Genomic DNA, 19840 nt, shown 5'->3' with positions numbered 1-19840 from the left:
CTATTTCATATCCTATGTTATTTCATTCAGTTGCTTTTATATACCAGTACATTCAATGTGCTGACGTCCCCTTTCTATTTGCCCGGGGGCCTACATTTCACGATGCAGGTACGGACTTATAGGACGAAAGATCTACTCTATAAGATCATCCACGTATCAGCTTTTGTTGAGCCCCATCTTCTTCGGGGTTTAGTCATTATTTACTTTTATGATAGTTATGCATTTAAGGTATGCTGGGGGCCTTGTCCAGTAAGTATTTTTAACAGTTCAGACTTATGTTAGATGTTTCATAGACTAGATAGTTGTGTTATGTCAGATGTTCAGAGTCGTATAGCCATCTTTGGCTCATTAACTATGACAATCCATATTCATGTTTTTAAATAAGTATTTTATTTGATATTTATGATATCCCATGTTTAGGCTCATCATGTTTTTATGTCATATTCTGCTCATGTTATGCCTCCCGATGATTCAGCAAGCCAGGTGGTTCGCTCGGTCATATACAGTAAGGCACCGAGTGCCGTGTTACGTCCAGGCCATGGTTCGGGCATGACAAAGCTTGGTATCAGAGCCTAGGTTCAAGTGGCTTAGGGTGTCTATGAAACCGTGTCCAGTGGGGTCGCTTTAATATGTGTGTGCGCGCCACACATATAAACAGTTGACTACCAAGACATCTAGGATTGTCTCACTTCTTTCAACTCTAGATCGTGCAATAGAGCTGTATTCTCAGAAATCACTCGAACTTGTGTGTTATTTCCTATTCTACCGAATACACCTCATCTCAATAGATGAGGAAGATGTAAAGCTAATCATTATCGATGCATTGCTTTCAGATTGAGTCATCAGGAATTATTCTAACTCGTGCCATGAAGCTTAGAGCAGTCAGTAACATTCTCTTTCCATCGAATCCCGAACGTATCGAATGCGTAAGAGGTGAGAAGGAAAATTCGAGATCCAAGACTTGCCAAATGGTGCATGGTGTGTTTATCAGGTGGTGGTACCATTTTAAAGATAAGTTTCAGTATGGAAGTACACGTAGGTTATATACCTTACAGAGTAAGTTTATTTGGATTCTTTGACCATGGAGCTATAGTATAAGGATGATAGTTCAGATTCAAGACCCTACAAGGCAACATATTGTGAAGTTAACTGCATCAGGCGTAAAGTGTCCACGGTAGTTTTGAGCAGGAAATAGCCTAAGAGCAAACCACCTGTAACACTAGAAAGTCTCGACTTTTTCAAGGATATGTATATTTTTTCCATATGAACTATGCACATGACTAAGAAGGGACTGAGTACGATAAAAAAATCGCGAGCGGGCGTTATTGAATTTCTGGGGATAGTTTTAAATTATTTAAGCTTATTCAGATCAGACATAGAGAGTATGAAGTTAGTAAGTTACTACAAGGAGTAGATACTACTATAAGATTATAAGATGTGATAGTTCCTTCTAACGTTAGGTGATTAAGTGTTTATCCCCAGATGTGTCTAGTATGATATGATTTTAAAGTGTATAGAAAGTTCGGGTTTAAGTATTCTAATCTATCATTTAAGAATGATGAAAGTTCCCTAAGTGTGATCCCTGTTTATAGGACAGAAAAGATAGTATACGACCACAAAATAGGGTCAGATGATGAGGGAAGTTAGAAATAATCTACGTTTCACTTTATCGTTCAGGACAGAATCAGAGAACATGGTGCTAACAGGTGTTTAATGGAGAATAGTAAGTCAGTTTAGGGTGGGGTATTTTAAAGTTTTCCTTTGAGGATGTAGACCTACTTTAGTATGACTGTGTACGTAACTAAAAGAAGGAAGCTTTTGACTGTAAGATATGATCAGATGATGTTGAGTCTCTCGTAATAGTTCTAACTTGTTTACGTGGCTTAGGCCGAATTAGAGGGCATAGTGTTAGTAAGTTGCCACAAGAATATTATTTTGATGGGTAATATAGGATGTAGGTAAGGATATAAAAAGACAAGTTTTATGGGATAGTCTTAGAGATAGAATAAAATTTAGAGAAAATCAGCGGAATGATTAGAAGACCACTTATCACTAACTTAAGAGATCCACATGCTTTAAACATCATCTTTTGAACTAAGGGAGGGATTGTGAGATAAGGTGTTGATATAAATTATGTGTTTCGTAAGTTGATAGATGTTAAGGAGATTATATCAGAGTATCACAGTTTCATTTAGCCAAGATAAGGTGTATAGAATGCGATTTTTATCATGCCCGTTGAGGTTAAGTACAAGGTAAATATGTCATGAGATAAAGTTCTAGATCGAATAGCGGGTTTAAGGGCGTAACGGTTCCAATTCCAGAGTAATTCATGCACTATGTGGTACTAATGCCCAGACGTACTCTACTCGTGCCTTTCGTACCTATATCATGCCCATGTTAGAGCTTTACACTCCATGTTTAAGATACAAGAATTAAGACTCCATACGATAGTAAGCTACCCAAAGGAAATGTCCTTTCATTTTTCGCACATCAGGTTGTGCTCTTGTCTAAAGTTAAAAACCGCATTCATGTCCCACGTATCTATCGTGCTTTTATACCCATGTCCATGTTCTAGCTTCTAAGTACTTTCCGATTATGATGGTGACTTTGATAATGATTGAAGGGAAGGTAATATAAAAGTTTAAAGACTAAGAATCTTATGGAATGCACACCTATTCCTTGGACAAGAGGAGAATGCCTTAGGTAAATGACTTATTTCGACTCCAATGGTATACTACCCATGTTTTCATGTACTCGTGCCCACGATAGATTTATTCGAGCATCCACCTTTAAAAATAGCATAATAATAATGTTGGTAGGCAATGATGAGAGTAAGTCAAGATGTATGTCCGACTCACGATTTTATATGTTTTGTGCTTATGTTCCTCTAGCTAATGTTTTAAACCATCTCGTAACTTGTCACAAAGGATGCCCTTTCTTTCACTAAGTACATATGTACTATTTATGATCAAGGTGACTTTTCACCCATGTCTTAGGGCCTTGACGAACGAAGTGTTCATGTAAATGACATGTTGCTTATGTTCCTATTCCCTATGCCATGCTATTCGCGTAATTACGTTTCATGTCATATTAATCACGTTTCCATGTACGCATGCTCCAAGTTACGTCCTTCATGTTTAATGTGTATGCATTGATAGATCCGGGTTCTACATTCTCTTATATTACCCATATGTTGCTGGTTGTATTGGGGTGAAACCCGAGTCAATTAGACCCTTTGAGGTACTCACTCCGGTTGGTGACCCCGTGATAGCAAGACAAGTGTACAAAAATTGTGTCGTTGTGATATGTGATCGTCAGACTAAAGCTGACTTGATTGAGCTAAAAATGGTAGATTTCGATGTAATCATGGGTATGGATTGGTTGGCGTCGTGTTATGCAAATGTTGATTGCCGCACAAAAGTGGTTCGATTTCAATTTCCGGGAGAGCCCGTGCTTGAATGGAAAGGTAATGCAGCATCGCCAAAGGGTAGGTTTATTTCCTATCTTAAGGCAAGGAAGATGATAGCCAAGGGTTATATTTATCACTTAGTTCGGGTTCATGACACAGAGGAAAAGCCGTCAACTTTCCAGTCAGTTCCGGTAGTGAATGAATTCCTAGATGTGTTCCCAGATGAACTTCCAGGACTTCCTCCAGAAAGGGAAATTGATTTCGCCATTGATGTGTTGCCGGACACCGAGCCCATTTCTATTCCTCCTTATCGAATGGCTCCGGCCGAACTGAAAGAGCTAAAGGCACAGCTGGAAGACTTGCTTGATAAGGGGTTTATTAGGCCCAGTTCATCGCCATGGGGAGCACCGGTCTTGTTCGTGAGAAAGAAAGACGGATCTCTACGAATGTGTATCGACTACAGGCAATTGAATAAAGTGACGATAAAGAACAAATATCCTCTTCCGAGGATTGATGATTTGTTCGATAAATTACAAGGTGCCTAGTGGTTTTCCAAAATAGATTTGAGGTCGGGTTATCATCAAGTGAGAGTTAGAGAAGCAGATATTCCCAAAATAGCTTTCCGAACGAGATATGGCCACTATGAATACTGAGTGATGTCGTTCGGGTTGACTAACGCTCCGGCCGTGTTTATGAACTTGATGAACAATGTATTCAGGCCACTCTTGGATTTATTAGTGATAGTGTTTATCGATGATATTCTGGTATACTCTTGCACAGAATCAGAACATGCAGATCATTTGCGAATTGTTCTTGGCAATTTTCGAGCCCGGAAATTATATGCGAAGTTTTCAAAGTGTGAGTTCTGGCTGAATTCCGTGACATTTCTGGGCCATGTTATTTCAAATGATGGCATTCGAGTTGACACTCAAAAAATTGAAGCGGTGAAGACTTGGCTAAGGCCTACGACGCCTACAGAGGTTCGTAGTTTTCGGGGTTTGGCAGGTTATTATCGAAGATTCGTAGAGGGCTTTTCGTCTATTTCAGCCCCATTGACGAAGCTAACCCAAAAGTCAGCAAAGTTTCAATGGAGCGATGCTTGTGAGCGCAGCTTCCAGGAGTTGAAAGGCAGATTGACCTCAGCTCCAATCTTAACACTTCCAGATGGGCCAGATGGCTACGTGGTGTATTGTGACGCTTCCGGTGTCGGATTGGGATGCGTATTGATGCAGCATGGTAAGGTTATTGCATATGTTTCGAGACAATTACGGAAACATGAGAAGAATTATCCAACTCATGATATCGAATTGGCTGCGGTTATTCATGCCCTAAAAATATGGAGGCATTATTTGTATGGCGTGCATGTTGATATCTATACGGATCACAAGAGCCTCCAATACATTTTCAAGCAAAAGGAGTTGAATCTGCGGCAGAGGCGGTGGTTAGAATTGTTAAAAGATTATGATGTGGACATTTTGTACCACCCCGGAAAAGCGAATGTAGTAGCCGATGCGCTTAGCCGCCGATCAATGGGCAGTTTATGTGGAGTTCCACCGGAAAAGAAAGAGATAGTTCGTGAGCTTCATCAATTGGCTAATCTTGGAGTACGTGTAGTCGATTCAGGTAGTGCGAGGGTCAGCATTAAAGATCCTGCAGTTTCCTCTTTGAATGTAGAAGTGAAAGAACGACAGTATGAAGATCCTCAATTGTGTCATTATAGAGACACATCTCATGGAAAGGAGAAGTCTTCATTTGAAGTCCCTATGGATGGAATTCTTAGATACCGAGGCAGGATATGCGTGCCGAACGTGGCAGAATTGCGCAGACGAATTTTTGAAGAAGCACATTGTTCTCGGTATTCCATACACCCAGGTGCAACCAAAATGTATCATGATCTCAAGCTAGTATATTGGTGGGATGGTATGAAGAGGGACATAGTAGAATTTGTAGCATAGTGCCCGAATTGTCAACAAATAAAAATTGAACATCAAAAGCCAGGAGGCTTATTGCAAGCCATAGAAATACCTACTTGGAAGTGGGAAGTGATCAACATGGATTTTATCGTGGGATTACCCCGTTCCCGTAGCAGGTATGACTCTATATGGGTGATCGTAGATAGACTGACGAAAGCAACCCATTTTCTTCCAGTTAGGACCACGTACTCAGCAGAAGACTATGCGAGGTTGTATCTCAGAGAAGTTGTGCGACTCCATGGAATTCCATTATCTATTATCACAGACAGAAGAACACAGTTTACAGCTAAGTTCTGGAAGTCCTTCCAGGAAGGTCTAGGCACCCAAGTGAAGCTTAGTACGGCTTTCCATCCGCAAACTGATGGGCAAGCCGAGCGTACCATTCAGACCTTAGAAGATATGCTACGAGCGTGCGTGTTGGATTTAGGTGGTAGCTGGGATGATCATTTGCCACTTATTGAGTTCACATTCAACAATAGCTACCATTCTAGTATTCAAATGGCTCCGTATGAAGCTTTGTATGGAAGAAAGTGCAGGTCTCCAATTGAATGGTTTGAAATAGGAGAAATACAACTAGTAGGCCCTGAATTGATTCAACAAGAGGTGGAAAAAGTTAAAGTGATCCGGGATCGATTGATGACATCCCAAAGTCGGCAAAAGTCCTATGCGGACAATCGCCGACGAGACTTGGAATTCCAGGTTAATGATTGGGTATTTTTGAAAGTATCACCCACGAAAGGGGTGATGAGATTTGGCGAGAGAGGAAAGCTAAGTCCTAGATATATCGCACCCTATAGAATTATCCGCAAGGTGGGTCATATCGCCTATGAATTGGATTTGCCTTCGGAGCTTAAATTAGTTCATCCAGTCTTCTATGTTTCGATGCTCCGCAAGTGTATTGGAGATCCCACAAAGATTGTCCCGATAGATGATGTGCAAGTAACAGAAAAGATAACCTATGAAGAGGTGCCTATCGCTATTTTAGACAGGCAAGTACGAAAACTCCAAAATAAAGAGGTAGCTTCAGTCAAAGTCTTATGGCGAAACAACAATCGGGAAGAAATGACTTGGGAAGCAGAAGAGAAGATGAAGTCCAAGTACCCACATTTATTCTAACCCCTAGAGGAGATTCAAGATAAAACGCCAATGATATGAGGTATGTACGCTTATTTTTCATACTTTTTGTCGTGTGTGGCCATAGATACGTTGATGTTGTGATGTAGCCCTGTGAGGCGATGATATTATGGGTTGTTGTGACAGGTTGGTAGTGCCAAATTATAAGGGAAACTCTGGCAAAATTTTCGTAGAATCCCGAGTGTTTAACATTCGAGGAAAAATGTTCCAAAAGGAGGGAAGAGTGTTACACCTCGGAAATTTCCCCGTGAACGTACAGTGAAAAGTTACAGATTTGCACTTCCGCTCAGTTGGTCGTAAAATAGAATACGGCCCGTAAAGTAGTTTACGGACCGTAAACTGCTATCGTCCTCCAACCTTCCAAGATTTCAAATTTCTGCGAAATGTCTAAATGGTTAAATACGACCAAGAATACGGACCGTAAATCGAAATACGACCCGTAAACTGTGACGGTAAACCACCATGACTCTAGCAAACCTTTCTGGTTCTGTCATGCTTAAATACGGTCGCTAAGGATGGACCGTAAACCAGAATACGGCCCGTAAAGTGGGTTTACGACCACTGTACACCTCAGTCACTGTTCATTCCGGATTAGATTTTAAGTCATTAAAAAGAGACCTAAGCTCCTTCAATTCATTTCATTCCACGATATTTCTCTCAAGAAGCCTCTAGAATACTCTCTACTCTTCATCACAAGAAAACCAAAGGAAATTAGTGATCAACTACATGAAACCCACGAAATCAAGTGTAAGAATCACACTAAAGTTCATCTTTCTCAAGAAAACCCAAAAGAAGTGAAGTAGGGTTTTGGTGCTAGAGGAGAAAATCCACTCAAGACTTGTTCAACCATCATCTAAGGTAAGTTTTATGACTAAACTATGTTGTTTAAGGTATTGGAAGGTTAAGATACTTGAATTGTAGAAACACATAGGAGATGGGTCATTAATGAGTGAATAGTGTCATGTTTGGATGGTAGTTGGATTGAATCATAATTGCTGGAGTGTTGTGATTGTGAATACGTTATAAATAAAATTTAGACCATGAAACAAGTGTGATACAAGAGGAAACGCGATAGTAAGCTATAACTATGAATGTGGAGAAATTGGAGAGGAATGGTGGATTGTGGTCAATGTACACAAATGATGATTGTTGATTGAAATATTGTGAATGTTGTTGTGAGCATTTGGGAGTCGATATAGAATATGGGAAACGTAGTATAAACAAAGGAAGTGTTGTCTAATTTTCCCTAGAGTTAGTAACGCGTTTTTATAGTCGATTAACTAACGATGGTGCGAATTCTCTCTTGAAGGTAGAAACGAGATATCGAGGGAGGACAAGCAAGCGATAGCTTAGTTAAACGCCAAAGGTATGTGAGGCTAGTCCCTTATTTCCAATGGCATGAATCCTATAGCATAACTTTTTTCTTATCAATGAGCCTATGCCCATAGCTAGCTACACAAGGTAATGAGTTAAAGTATATGGATTCTAATGATGTTATTTATCGCTTACACTCACCTTATATGCTAATTCCTTCAAGGTGAGGCAGAATATCCATGATTGTTCCATAATGTAATCGGGGGATCACGACCTTACGTCACCCCGATAGAGTATGGTTGATCTTGAGCCTTATGTATGTATTATGATAAGCTAAGCATATTGTGATAAGCATATGATGATATTATTATTACACCGCGCCTATTTGGCCAGGCAGTCACTGCCAAGGCGGGCAGCTATATGATACACCATGGCCAAATGGCATGGGCAGACACCACTAGTGGGCGGCATAAGATGATACCCCGGACGCGGGAGGCCTGGACACAGGCTCATGTTATGATTATCACACAGATCCGATATGGACGGGCAGATTATACATTATGCATATATGATATGATGATGAGCATGAGTAAGACAACATGACTTGTTTTCTTATACTTGACAGCTAGATTCTGATGTTCCATATGAGTATCTTCTTTACATCATTGTCTTACTTCGTTGTTTATGCCTCTCATACTCAGTACAATATTCGTACTGATGTCCGTTTTTTTTGGACGCTATGTTCATGCCCACAGGTAGACAGGGAGGAGAGGTCGATCCGGATCCGTAGTAGCTGTCAGCTGATTGGAAGCCCTCCATTGTCGTGGAGGTTCTTATGATTATTCTTTTGTGTATATATATATATAGCCATGTATATGTATTTTTGGGCACGACGGGGTCTTGTCCCGTCCCTATGTTTAGTACTCCAGTAGAGGCTCGTAGATACGCAGTGCGGGTAAGATGGTCTCACGAGGTCGCTGCTGTATATATATATATATATATATATATATATATATATATATATATATATATATATATATATATATATATATATATATATATATATATATATATATATATATATTATTTTGATAGCCTAAGGGCACATGTATATGAAAGTGTTTTATGTTTTCATATGAAATATGATTTTTCCTACGCTTGGAGTATAAAATTGATGAAAAGGGCATTAAATGAATAAAATGAGCGACAGAACAAGCGGTGCTCGGTGGTTAGCCCTGGGTACCCGTCACGGCCCCTAGCTGGGTCGTGACAAAAGTGGTATCATAGCGGTTCAGTCCTAGGAAGTGTCTACGCGCCGTGTCTAGTAGAGTCTTGTTTATGGTGTGTTGCGCGCCACATCAATAAACAAGAGGCTACAGGGCATTTAGGAAAAATGACCATCTTTCTTCTATGAGATCGTGCGATAGAGCCATGTGTAAGATTTTATCCTCCCTAATAGTGTGTTATGATTTCAGAATGCCGCCAAAGGGAAAGGCTACAGCCGCCCAGAAAGGCAAGACTACGGCAAAGAGGCGGGTAGAAAGAGAGCCTCCGGTGAATATAGATGAAGGCGAATCACATAACGAGGCCTTGCCTAACACTTCATCTACCCCGCCCAATGTGAGAGAACAAGGAGGAGCCCCAACTCCAATTCCTCTGCTGGCTGCTTCGGGTCAACAAATGACCGAGGTCATCCAGTTATTGACACAATTGGTTGCCGCACAGGCACAACGACAGAATGTGGGTTCAAGCGATCGCGTAGTGAGTACAAAGGCCCGTGATTTTATGATTTTAAATCCTCCGGAATTCTTCGGGTCCCTTTCTATCATTTTGGCATGATCCTTATGAATAAGACGTATACGTAACATTGACATGATTCTACTCTTAGAGTTAGGGATCATCCATTTGATTCATGTTCCATAAAGTATCTTCAGAAAGTCTTCTTTCAAATTCAGTATGATCTTAGAGTCACTTGTACTCTTATCATGTTTTGCATTACATTTCATTTATATATATATGCATCTACAGACCTGTGACCCCTCAGGCATCATATACGCGTCTATTATGTATTATGTATATCTATGTATGGGGTATGGGGAAGGTGACAGCGTTATATACACACTACCACCTAATCAGCTGTCATATGCGATGATGATGATGCCCACAGAGGTCGATACGTTACGATGGGATGCCCACAGAGGCTTGACATATGTTATATACACATATATGTATATGTATGACCACATGTATTCATGCAAAGCATTTATGTATATCATTGACTCACAGAGACAGTCCAGACGTACATGTTGCATTCATTTACCCTATGTCTTCTTATGTCTCTATTACGTTACTCTCATGCCTTACATACTCAGTACTTTGTCCGTACTGATGTCCTTTCACTTGTGGACATTGCGTTCATGCCCGCAGGTAGACAGGGAGACGGTTCATACCCTTAGGCTGTCTTCTCAGCTCTTGTACAGGAGCACTCCACTTGTTCAGGAGTTGCAGATTAGCTTGATATTATTCTTTTGTGTAAATTTAGGCAAGGCAGGGATCTGTCCCATCCTTATTATGTTATGCACTCCAGTAGAGGGTCGTAAATAGATATGTACAACCAGATGTTCCATGACCTCCTCGGTCCATACTTTGTGGTATCATGATTTTGGATAGCCTTGTCAGCTTGTATATTATGGTTCAGTATGGTTACACATATATACATATCTTTTAGGCTTGTGTCCCTTTCAGTTTATGATATCTATTAGTTAGCATTATGGTAAATTCAGGTATTATCATGTGATGCATGTACGTCTTGAGGTGCTCGGTAGGTTAGCTCCGGGTGCCCGTCATAGCCCTCCGGTTGGGTCGTGACAAAAGTGGTATCAAAGCAGTTCGTCCTAGGGCTGTCTACGAGCCGTGTCTAGTAGAGTCCTATTTATGGGTGTGCTGTGCACCACACTTATAAATAGGAGGTTGCAGGACATTTTGGAAGATTGCCTTTCTTTCCCATCTTAGATCGTGTAATAAAGTCATGTTATGAGAATTCCCCTTTTCCTGACCGTGTGTTATGATTTCAGTAATGCCTGTGACAAGGAAAGCATCAGCGGCCCAGAAGGGCAAGTCAGTGGCAGGTAGGAGAACTGGACGGGTACCATTCGTAGATATTGAGGAGGGCGAGTCCCAGAATGAGGTTCCATCTCAGACCTCTTATACTCCGCCCACTCCAGATGAGCATAGAGGAGCTCCAGCTCCAGTACCCTCAGTTCCTCCACCGGATGCCTCAGGCCAGGATATGCGAGAGGCCATTCAGTGGTTGACTCAGTTAATAGCTGCCCAGGCCCAGCGTTAGGGTACGGGCCATGGTGATAGGGTTGTTAGTGTCAGGGTTTGAGATTTTATTAATTTAGACCCTTTAGAATTCTTTGGATCGAAACCAGATGTGGACTTACAGAATTTTATAGATGGGATATTGAGGACGTTGTGGGTGATGTATGCTTCAGACACCGAGTCAGTAGAGTTGGCTTCCTCTAGACTACGGGATGCTACCGTTCATTGGTATGAGACTTAGGTGTCATCTAGAGGGATTAATGCACCCCCACCCGTGTGGTAGGAGTTCACAGATGACTTCCTTCGGCATTATTTATCGCCAGAGATTAGACAGGCCCGAGCTGATAGGTTTCTGAACCTTAGATAGGGGACCATGAGTGTTCGGGAGTACAGTCTTCATTTTAATTATTTGGCTAGATATGCTCCAGCTATGCTAGCTGAGATGGAGGATCGTGTTTACCGATTTATGAGTGGATTGAGACCAGTCTTGACTGATGACTTTATGATAGCCTCTCTTCAAACAGGTATGGATATTTCTGGCATTCAGGCGCACGCTCAGAACCTAAAGGAGCGTAGGCAACAACAGAGGGTTGAGCGTGAGCATGATAGGAGTCAGAGTAAGAGAGCTAGATCTTCAGGTTTTTTCAGTGAGTCCGGAAGTGGTCAGAGGCAATAATTCTCCGAGCATTTAGCCTATTCAGTGGCTAGTGCACCTTCACAATTTTCGAGACACAGGTTTGATAGACCTACCCATTTTGAGCCTGCCCAGAGTTCCAGGGCTTCCAGTTCCCAGTTTATGTAACACCCTGTTAATTAGAGTTAGTTGTGAATATGTATAAACTAGTATTAAGATGATATTTTAGCTATATGAATCCATTCGGGTGACAAACTGTCGTTTGAAGTCAACCCAAAAAGTGGAGTTCTTTAGGGCTTCTAAATTCGTCTAAATCTGAGATAGTCTTTACTTATGGCAAGGTTTATGGTAATTTCGTTATAAATTTTTGAAAACTTCCTTCAGAAAAGTTTTGGGTATTTGAAATATCTTTCCAATGGTAGGTCGCCCAGCTCCAACAGAGCTTTGTGATAGGATTTATGCCCATTTTACTGAACTATGTCGGGAGTCAGTACACCCTTGCGTCGCAAGGGTGGCGCGAGTTTTTGTGTTACAGACCAGTTTTTGGCCTTGTGCACCACACTTGAGATGCAAGGGTGGAACAGGGGAGGTCCCTTGCCATGGCCTTCCAGCGCATGGGTGGCGCGAGACCCCGTTTTGCTGGTTCCGGACCCTATAAGTTTAAAATCTCGTTTTAACTTTTTCCCACTTTGTTTTGGACAACCTTTTTATAGAAAACAGCCCTAAGGCTTTCCCAAAACATATAAGGTATGTTCTTGATCAATTCCCATCATTACAACATCAATCTAACATCAAATTAACACTAGTTCATCATTCAAACCAAGATTCTTGAAAATCAAAGAAAGAGAAGCTGAAGGAGACTTTGGGAAACTTCTTAAAGGTATGTTCTAAGACTCTTACTGAGATTATTTAGATGGATGGTACTAGTGTAAGGTATTAGAAATAATTAGAATCCAGAGGTGATTCATGGGGGATTCAAGAACACGTTTTTGGGCACAAAAAGCCCTAGTTTAGCGATAAGGGTGGGAACTCTTCGAATTTGATTAAAGTTCTGGACTTTGTCATTATTAACCTATTGTAGAGTGATTGTTGAACCTTGGAAATTCTGTTGGTACCATTTAGAGGGAGTTAAGGTATGTCTTTTTTTAACATACTCTTTTGAACGATTTTTATGAACTCTTTGGTTGTGGTTTGCGTGCGTAAGGGACAAGCCCATATTAAACCTTATTTGTACTATATTATATATGTATACATATTCATGATTTTTTCCCTTTAAAGGATGATTGAAAAGTTAGATATAAAGTTTTGGTGTTTGAACTCGAATTAACCCATAAGGGATGTGTAACTTGAAAATTTGAAAGGTTTGACTACCTCATGTGAAGGTGCTATAATGGATTGTGTTGAACTTGAAACTTGTTTAAAGACGTGATGTCACGACCCGACTAGAGGGCCATGATGGGTACCCGGAACTGACTACCGAGCACCACTCATAATGCTAATCATCATACCCAACCTGAACACATATATTCTCCAAGGCAATAGATAAATATACATAAGCCCTCACGGCTGCAAAAATGATATACAAGAATGTACAATGAGGTATCCGTAAGACAACAACTACCCACGCATCTGTATCTACGAGCCTCTACTAGAGTACTGTGACATAAGGACGGGATAGGACCCCGTCATACCCAAATATATACACAAAATAATATGACCATAAGTAGCACATCCAGAGTAGTGGAGTGCTCCTGTATATTTGCTGATAAGATAAGCTCCTACGAGTTTGTACCATCTCCCTGTGGGCATGAACACAGCGTCCAAAAAGAAAAGGACGTCAGTACGAAAAGTGTACAGAGTATGTAAGGCATATACGAGAACATAATAAGGAAACATAGAAAGCATAAGATGAAAAAGATAGTTGTGGCTGCCCGCCTCTTGAGGCGGAATTATGCATGCTCACTTTTACTTTCCAAACATATCACATATACATACATAATCTGTCTGAATCAATAACATCACTAGCTCGCATCCGGGGTAATCATCCCACACCGCCCACTAGTGGTGTCATGTTCGGCCAGATAGGCACGGTGTTATCATAAGCTGCCTACCTTAGCGGTGTCATGCCCGGTCATCTAGGCACGGTGTAATCATAAGCCGCCCGCCTTAGCGGTGTCATGTCCGGCCCTCTAGGCACGGTGTAATCATACACATGTACTTATCATGAAGCGTGCATAAAAGCTCAAATATAAGCTGTATTCTATCGGAGTGACGTAAGGCGGGGACCTTCGATTACATTTTGGAGCATCATCATCGCTATGCCTCGCCTTGAAAGAACTGGTAACATGAGGTGAGGCAACAACAAGGAATAACATCAATGAATCGTAAACATAGGATTCTCAAGCTCATGAAGACATCATTATTATCATCACTACCGTAGAACATGTCACATAAGAAGCTCTTAAAGAACTTTAACTTTCATATTTAGAGATGTAAGAAGGTCATGGGAATATAGGGAGAAGAATTCACAGTGTAAGAGTCATGCCTTTGAAGGAAGGGGAATAGCCTCACATACCTTTTTGCCTTCCTAACTTGCCGACTAAACGCTTCCTTCCAAGTTTGTAATTCTACATTCAAGGGAATTCACACTAAGATTAGATAATCAGAAACATAATTGAAGCTAAGCTAAAGCTAATGAATTGATTTATTTTCCTCTGAGTAGTTTGCTTTCATATCTTGGTAGCCTTTGAGTGGCCTGTTTTATACTTTGATTATCCTGTGAGTGTCTTGTTTCATATATTGTTGCCTGTGAGTGGCTTATTAATAATAATGAACTTGTTTGTCTGTGAGTGGCTTATTGTTAATAATGAACCTGTTTGCCTGTGAGTGGCTTGTTGATAATATTGGCCTCAAATTGAAAAGACTCAAATGGTAATAAATGGTATACTGAATTGGAAAAGATATATATATATATATATATATATATATATACATATATATATGTTTGTCTGTGAGTGGCTTATTGTTAATAATGAACCTGTTTGCCTGTGAGTGGCTTGTTAATAATGAACCTGTTTGCCTGTGAGTGGCTTGTGAAAAAGTCTCTTGGAACTATGTAGTAGGTTTTTGGTGGTTTAACTCTTAAGGAGGCAGCTGAAGCCTCAGATGTTGTCGTCACAGGTAATCTCACTATTTCTCTCTTGATGCGTATTCGCTGATCGATTCAGGTTCAAATCTTTCTTATGTGACTCTTTATCTTTCCCTAGATTCTTTTGTGTGGGACCCGAATAATAATGTCTAGAAACCTTCTCTATGAATACCTCTGCTAGCGCCCATTTTTTCTTCAAGAGTTGATAGAGACTGTGTAGTTGTAGGTAAGGATCGTGAGGCTATGACTGAGGTGTTTGGATTAGAGATAGCAAACTTTGATGTGATTTTTGGGGATAGACTAGATTTTCGAGTTTGATGAAACTCTAGATTGTCAATCAGAAATAGTTAGGCTTGAATTTTGCTGATGGAGACCCGTTATAGAGTGAAAAAGTGTTATTGCTAAAACCTCGGGGTAGACTTATGTCGTATCTTAAGACTTGCAGGATGAACTCAAAGGGTCATAGTTCTATCTAGTTGTTGTAGTGTCACTCAAGCCGTGTTACTTTCATTTATTCCCTACTACAGGTATGTCTTGAACCTTTCGATTGTGTATTCCTTGTTAAAGTCTAGATTAGAGGTATGAATCCCTCGTCCATGTGTTTAGGCTTGAATGATGCATTCATTATGTGGTTAGTCATATGTTATCTTTGAGAATGATCCTCTTTACTAAAGAACTCTAGAAATTATGAAATTTGAGGTTTAGTGAAACATCTTAAGCCATGATTTTAATTTGGGGATGACTGATTCTGGGGGGGGGGGGGGGGGGGGGGGGGGGGGTAATGTAACACCCTGTAAATTCGAGTTAGGTGTGAATGTGTAAAAACTAGTATTAAAATGATTTTTTAGCTATATGAATCCATTTAGGAAGGATTCAGGTGATAAACTGTTATTTTGAAGTTAAACCAAAAGGTGGAGTTCTTAAGGGCTTCTAAATTCATCTAAAGCTGAGACAGTCTGCACTTATGGCCAGTTTTAGGGTATTTGCGTTAGGAGTTACGCCCATTTTACTGAACTATGTCAGCAGTCGCGACATCCTTGGCCGCAAGGGTGGCGCGACATGTTACAGACTGGTTTTTGGCCTTGTACGCCACACTTTCGATGCAAGGGTGGTGCAGGAGAGGTCCCTTTCCCTAGCCTTGCGGTGCAATAGTGGCGCGAGACCCTGTTTTGCTGGTTCCGAACCCTATAAGTTTAAAACTTCGTTTTAACTTTGCTCCACTTTGTTTTGGATGAATTTTTGAGAGAAAACAACCCTAAGGATTCCCTAAAACATATAAGGTATGTTTTTTTATCAATTTCCATCATTATGATATCAATCTAACATCAAATTAACACTAGTTCAGCCTTCAAACCATAGATTCTTAATGATCGAAGAAAGAGAAGTTGAAGGAGACTATGGGAAACTTCTTAAAAGTATGTTCTACGACTCTTACTGAGATTATTGAGAGGGGTGGGACTAGTGTAAGGTATTAGAAACAATTAGAATCCATGGGTGATTCATAAGGGATTTAAGAACACGTTTTTGGGCACAAAAAGCTCGAGTTTTGCGATAGGGGTGGGAACTCTTCGAATTTGGTTAAAGTTCTAAAATTTGTCATTATTAACCTATTTTAGAGTGATTGTTGAACCTTGAAAATTCTGTTGGTACCATTTTAGCGGGAATTGAGGTATGCCTCTTTTTGAACATACTCTTTTGAACGATTTTTATGAACTCTTTGGTTGTGGTTTGTGTGTGTGAGGGACAAGCCCACATTAAACCTTGTTTGTACTTTATTATATATGTATACGTATTCATGATTGGTTTTCCCTTTAAAGGATAATTGAAAAGTTAGATATAAAACTTTGGTGTATGAACTCGAATTAACCCATAAGGGATGCGTAACTTGAAAAATTGAAAGATGTGACTATCTCATGTGAAGATGCTATAATGGATTGTGTTGAACTTGAAACTTATTTAAAGAAGTGAACTATGTTTTCTACAACTGAAATGGCTTGATGTACCCCTATGATGGTATGATGAACATAATCCATAAGTAATAAAGTGATTATCGTGATATGACTTGTGATTCGGCTTCCATGCTATGATTGAGATTCAGATTCGATGCTATGATTGTAATTGTTTGTGTTTGGGCCTGTATGGGCAAGCTGTGCTAGTCTAGAGGATGATTAGCCGTTATGGATCCTAACGTATCGATACTAGTATTGCTGTGTTAGTCAGAAGCACGATTGACCTCCGAGGAGTATAGCCCGATGCATCTGTTGTTGTGCTAGTCCAGAGGACGATTAGCCTCGGTTGCTTCCTAGCCCGGAGTATCTATTATTGTGTTAGTCCAGAGGATGATTGACCTCTGCTGCGTATAACCCGGTGTATCTATTGCTATGCTAGTCCAGAGGACGATTAGCCTCCGTGGTTTCCTAGCCCAGAGTATCAATTGATTGATTTACCTGTGAGTGGCTTGCTTTCGTATCTTGGTTTCTTGTGAGTGGCTATTTTTGTACTTTGATTAGCTTGTGAGTGGTTTGTTTGGTATCTTGTTGTCTGTGAGTGGCTTATTGGTAATAAAGAACTTGTTTTCCTGTGAATGGCTTATTGAGAACAATGAACTTGTTTGCCTGTGAGTGGCTTATTGATAATAATGAACCTGTTGCGTGTGAGTGGCTTGTTAATGATATTGACCTCAAATTGAAATGACTCAAATGTTAATAAAAGATATACTGAATTGGAAAAGATATATATATATATATATACACGTGTCTTGATGGATTTCTATTGATAATGATTAGTTGTAAGATTGATCTTGTCTTTGGTTTCTAACTATTCTATTGGAACTGTTTTCACTAAGCATTGGAGAGACTGGAATTGTACTTAATGACATAATGAGTTGGAACTGTATTATATACTGATTTATGGTCTCTGTATTGATGGTTGTGAAGTTGTTGGTCTACTCTTATCTTTGGTTTCTCAACTGTTTGTCGTTGAAATTGTATCACTGATCTTATATAAATACATATTTTGTTATATTACTTATTGTCCTCGAGGCACTTACTGAGTACTCAGTACTTAGGCATACCATTGTTATTTTTGATGGTATGTTAGGTAACGAAGAAGAGCAGCTATAGACAGATCTCATGTGTTAGGACTACTTGCTGCTTTCTGGATTGTTGGTGAGCCCACTCATTTGTTCATGGGTTTTCATTGAGTCAATTATTACTCCTTAGTAGTTTCGGACTGTATCCTGAGTAAGTTTATTTTCTTAGAAACTCCTAGACAAGTGTCATAATGTGGGTAGATGTTGAAGTCTCCTATGACTTTTTTTGAGGCGTCTGCCATGTTCATAACTATTCATTTATATTAGACTTCCGCTGATTTTTGTTTCATAATTGTGATCTTAAATTTTATTTAGTATTGATCACTTGTTTAATTAAATAATGAAATATTATCGGAAAAAGGCTTGACGTTATTGATTTATAAGGTTCTTCGGATGTTGTTCATGACGTCAGATGCCGATCACGTCTAGGGTGGGTTTTGGGGCGTGACAGTTTAGGGGTTGTTCTTGTCAGATGAGGTCATCTCTACCGCGATGTACCCAGTGTGGTAAGTTATATGTTAGATTGTGTTGCTTGGGTTTAAAGATTTGTTGTAGATGTGGTCGGCCAAGCCACATTATGCGAGATTATCCATTGAGAGGTAGTGGAAGTATAGCTCAGCCAACAGGGTCTGCAGCTAGTTCTTCGACATCTGTATGCCCTCCTGGGCAGGGTTCTCTGACACTAGTCGGTTGTGGTAGTTGCATAGGTGGAGTGTCTAGTTCGAGCAGTCCTCAGAACCGCATTTATGCATTGGCTAGGCGATAGGATCTTGAGTCTTGGCCTGATGTTGTTGCAAGTATATTATCAGTCTCTTCCTACAATGTGTATGCATTGATAGATCTAGGTTCTACATTATCGTACATTACTCCTTTTATTGCTAGTCAGTTTGGGGTAAAACCCGAGTCGATTAGACCTTTTGAGGTGTCTATACCCGTTGGTGATCCAATGATAGCTAGATGGGTATATAAAAATTATGTGGTTATAGTTTATAATCGTCATATGATGGAAGATTTGATTGAGTTAGATATGGTAGATTTTGATGTTATTATGAGTATGGATTGGTTGGCCTCTTGTTATGCTAATGTTGATTGTAGAACGAAGATGGTTTGATTTTAGTTTCCAGGAGAGCCAGTTCTAGAATGGAAGGGTAATACAACATCACCGAGAGGTAGGGTTATTTCCTATCTCAAGGCAAGGAAGATGATTGCCAAGGGTTGTATTTATCATTTAGTCCGGGTTCAGAATATAGATGCAAAGCCACCGACTCTTCAGTCTGTTCCAGTAGTTAATGAGTTTCCAGATGTATTCCCGGATGAGCTTCTAGGTCTTCCACCAGAGCGGGAGATTGATTTTGCCATTGATATGTTACCTGATACCTAACGGATATCCATTCCTCCTTATAGGATGGCGCCTGCTGAGTTGAGAGAATTGAAGGAGCAGTTGAAGGGACTTGCTTAAGAAAGGTTTTATTAGGCCTAGTACATCACCGAGGGGAGCACCAGTGTTATTTGTGATAAAGAAAGACAGCTTCGTGCGGATGTGCATTGATTATACGTAGCTGAATAAGGTGACAATAAAGAACAAGTATCCACCTCCGAGGATTGATGATTTATTCTATCAGTTTTTTTTGGGTCAAATGTTTTTTTTTATTTAACCAAGTAACCATGTAATACACAACAACTCATTTTGGACTCTAGAACTGGACTCTCAAAATTTCAAAAACTAGGCTATTACAGACTTTTAAGATCACAATACCTATACAGGATAAGTTTTTAGACTCTTTAACATTGTTTCCCATTTACAAAGCTTTTG

Source organism: Lycium barbarum, chromosome 5 (genome assembly GCF_019175385.1).
Source record: "Lycium barbarum isolate Lr01 chromosome 5, ASM1917538v2, whole genome shotgun sequence".
Lineage (NCBI taxonomy): Eukaryota > Viridiplantae > Streptophyta > Magnoliopsida > Solanales > Solanaceae > Lycium > Lycium barbarum.
This window is presented reverse-complemented; position numbering follows the sequence as displayed.